Here is a 4111-nt window from a genome sequence, read left to right as displayed (position 1 = left end):
AACAAGTTCACTGCATCGCCCATCTCCCTGGAGAACATCTGTCCAAATTTCCTTGGTCACTTTCTTTAAGAAAGCAGACAAGACTCCAGAAAAACCTGCAGCCAAGACTCTAGCCAAGAACCCTTCAAAAAGTCCAACCAATGGCCTTTCAAAAAGTCCAGCAAAGTCACCTCAAAGAAGTCCTTCCAAATCAATATGATTGCTATTTACAATATAAATACATTAATGTAGCTATGTTAATCATCTATGATTGATTGAGTATAAAATTCTGGGTTATTTTTGGTGAAAATAGGGTATTGGGCCTTGGTTCAGGAACAAATCCCCCATTTATAACACTGTTTTCTATGGGGAAATCAGTTCTGAGTTGCAATGTTTTGACGTAAGATGCGGTTTTCAGGAATCAATTGTGTCGTAAGTCCGAGTACTACCTGTATGCGGGAAAGGTAGTAAAGGGGCCAAGAAGCCCTCTTGGCTTACCAGAGGAGTCAAAGAGTGCTTAAAAAATAAAAAGGAAGCTTATGGATAATGGAAACAAGGGAAAGTCACTAAAGAGGAATGCACAAGTATAGCCCATATTTGTAGGGAGAGGATAAGGAAGGCAAGGGTGATGACCAAGATCAGGTTGGTGACCAAAATCAAGGACAATAAGAAGTCCTTCTTTAGGTGTATAGGGAATAGGAGGAAGACCAAGGGGATTGTGGGACCCTTGCAGGATAGCTGATAACAGATAGGAAAAAGCTGAACTCTTTAATGAATACTTTGTGTTGGTGTTCCTACATGCAAAAGGTGGTCACCCGCCTGCTCAGATACTAGATGGAGGTGGGATGGGAGGCGATTGCCAACCAAGGGTCAGTGTTCAACTGGTGAGGTGGCACTTAGAGTGGCTGAATGTCTTTGAGTCATCAGGACTGAATGGACTACGCCCGAGAGTGCTGAGGGAATTGGTTGGATTCATTGTGGGACTGTTGGCGCAGGTGTTTGAAGACTTGTGGTGCTTGGGAAAGGTCCCAGAAGACTGAAAAAGGGCCAATGTGGTGTCAATCTTTCAGAAGTGGAGAAGGGAGGATCTGGGAAATTATAGGCATCTCAGTTTGACCTCGATATCGGGTAATATTTTGGAAAAAAACTATCAAGAAGTCCATTTGTGAGAGACTGGCAAAAGGCATGATGCTGAAAGATAGCCAACATGGTTTCATTGTGGGCAGGTCATTTCTGACTAACTTCATCTCCTTCTATGATCAAGTAATGAACCACTTAGATATGGGAAACGTGGTTAATGTCATATACCTGGATTTTAAAAAGGCCTTTGATATGGTCTCCCTTATTAAAAAAAAAAAAAAAATTAAATTTTTAAATTAAAAAAAAATAATTAAAAAGTGGGATTGTGAGCTGGCAGAGTCTACAGTCAGGTGGGTTGGGAACTGGCTAAAGGGTCAAACCCAGAGAATGTTAGTGGATGGGTCTGTATCATCTTGGTGTGAGCTGGCCGGTGGTGTCCCACAGGATTCACTTCTTGGCCCTGTGCTGTTCAACATTTTTATCAATAGTTTAAATGAGGATGTGGAAAGTTTGCTGGCCAAGTTTGCGGACAATATTAAGTTATGGGGAAAAGCAGTCATGCTAGAGGATAGGATTATAAATTATCCTAAATTATAATTATTAATTTAGGATGAGGATCCAAGTGGACCTGGAGAAGCTGGAAAGGTGGGCGGAGTAGAACCGGATGCAGTTCAATAAGGATAAACGCACAGTGCTTCCTCTGAGGAGAAGTAATCAGCAACATGAATATAGGTTAGGAGGAGATGTCCTGGCCAGCACGATGGCTGAAAGGGACCTTGGGGTTATGGTTGATCACAGGATGAACAGGAGCTGCCAGTGCAACACTGTAGTCAACAGAGCTAAGAGCACTGGGATGCATTAGCAAGCGAGCAGGGCATTGCAAGCAGGGCTTAGGAAGTGAATACTTCCTCTCTAGTAGACCTCAGCTGGAGTATTGTGTCCAGTTCTGGGCACTGTACTTCAAAAAAGATGTGTAGAACCTTGAAAGGGTTCAGAGAAGGGCCACAAGAATGATTAAGGGCCTGGAGGACAAACCTTATGAGGAAAGACTAAGGTATCTGGGACTGTTCAACCTGGGGAAGAGAAAACTGAGGGGGACTTGGTGGCTGTCTGTAAGTATGTAAGGGGTGAATATTGGGAGCTGGGAGAAAACCTGTTCACTAGGGAACCCCAGGAGAGGACAAGGAGCAATGGCCCTAAACTGTTAGAGGATGGTCTCAGGTTGGATGTAAGGAAGAACTTCTTTATGGTAAGGGAGATCAGAATCTGGAATAGACTTCCCAAGGATGTGGTGCGGTCCCCAACCTTGGAAGTCTTCAGGAGGAGACTGGACAGACACCTTGCTGGGATCATTTGATCTTAGCAGTATTCCTGGCCAGAGTAGCAGGGTTGGACTCAATCATCTTTCAAGGTCCCTTCCAGCGCTTAATTTCTATGATTCTAGTCCTTGCAAAACCCATGCAAGTTGTAGCCTGGAGGTAGAAAAATTGAGTCATGGATAATAAGAACTCGTACTGGATTGGGGGTGAAAGCATGTGTGTTTATACTGAATTTCATGCATCTGCTCAATGAAGAGAAGACCTGAAGTTTTTAATTAAACCAAAAACCCACTGACTAAGCAAGGATTCCCAATGGGAAGTTTCCCAGTTAATACAGACTGCCAAAACAAATGAGCATCATGATTTAGCTTAAGGAGTTCAGGGACCCAACTACGAAATGGGGTGTCTGAATATTTGATAAACTTTTTTCTAACTGAAAATTGGGGATTTTTTTTTAAATCAGAGAAAACCAGGATCCCTGTTGAGAACCTGAATTCTCTAAGTAACCAGGATGTTTTTATCATAGCTGTGGCTGAGACACTTTGGAGGTTTGTTTCCTCCTAGCTAATCAGTAGGACTGTGCAAAACAGCACTATTTCATTTTGACTTCCATTTCAATGTTTTGATGGGACAGTGTTTCATTTCGAGTTTCATTTAGTTTTGGAGCGCTGTTCCGTTTCATTTTGTTGAAACTGTTTCGCTGTTTCGACATTTTACCCATAGGCTATAATGGGGAATCACAAAACTGCCTATAACATTGTCATTTCTTGCCTGATTTGAATGAAAACAGCAGAAACACTTGCCCCTGCTGAGACTACAAAGCCAGTCAAGTTTCAAGGAGATAGGTTTGGGGGTTTCTGGAAAACTGCACCTCAAATTCTTGAAAGCAAAACTCAAGTCATTCGTAAGTGTAAAGGCACAGGGGGGTGAAAACAGCAGGCATGGTAGCTCCTGCTGAGGCTACAAAGCTTGCCAAGTTTCAAGGAGAAGTGCAGGGGTTTCTGGGAAACTGCACCTCAAGCTGCTGACAAGCAAAACTCGTGTCACGTGTGTGTGTGTTAAGGTGCAGTGGGGTGAAAACAGCAGGCGTGGTATCCCCTTCAAAGGCTATGAAGCCTGTTAGGTTTCAAGGAGATAGTGCAGGGGTTTCTGAAAAACTGTACCTCAAGCTGCTGACAAGCAACACTTGTGTCATGTGTGATTTGTGTGTGTGTTAAGGCATGCCCTCACTGGCACTGAGACCCAGTGAGGTCTCCTCCTCCCCTACGGCCTCAGTTCTGTCCACCACTTCAAATGACAACAGGTAATAACTTAGTAAGCAGCATCATCAGGCAGCCAAACTGTCACAGAGCCTTTCTTTCCTTTCCTGCAGGAGCTTCTGCTCCGGCAGCTGCCTTGCAGCCCCAGCCTTGGGGCTTAGATTTGCCCAGGGCCCTGCCTTCTTCCAATCAGCTGATTGGGGACTGGAGCTAGGGGTGTTGGTCTAAGGACAGAGCACTGGCAGACAAGGTTCTTTGGGTCAGTCTGGTATCTTTGAGTAGACCAACTGAATTGCTGGAGAAATATATCTTAGCAAGATTTTAGTTTGAAAAACCCTTTGTCAGGCTGAGGAAGCACCTGCAGTTGGTGTGTGTGCTGTTCCTGGATGCAATGAATAGTAAAGAAGCCAGAGGCTGCCATGCAATGCAGGCAAGAAAGCCAGTCAGTGAAAATGGAAATAGAGGTGGCAGGGG

This window comes from Crocodylus porosus, unplaced genomic scaffold (assembly GCF_001723895.1).
Source record: "Crocodylus porosus isolate Cpor-Errol unplaced genomic scaffold, CroPor_comp1, whole genome shotgun sequence".
In the NCBI taxonomy this organism is placed as follows: domain Eukaryota; kingdom Metazoa; phylum Chordata; order Crocodylia; family Crocodylidae; genus Crocodylus; species Crocodylus porosus.
This window is presented reverse-complemented; position numbering follows the sequence as displayed.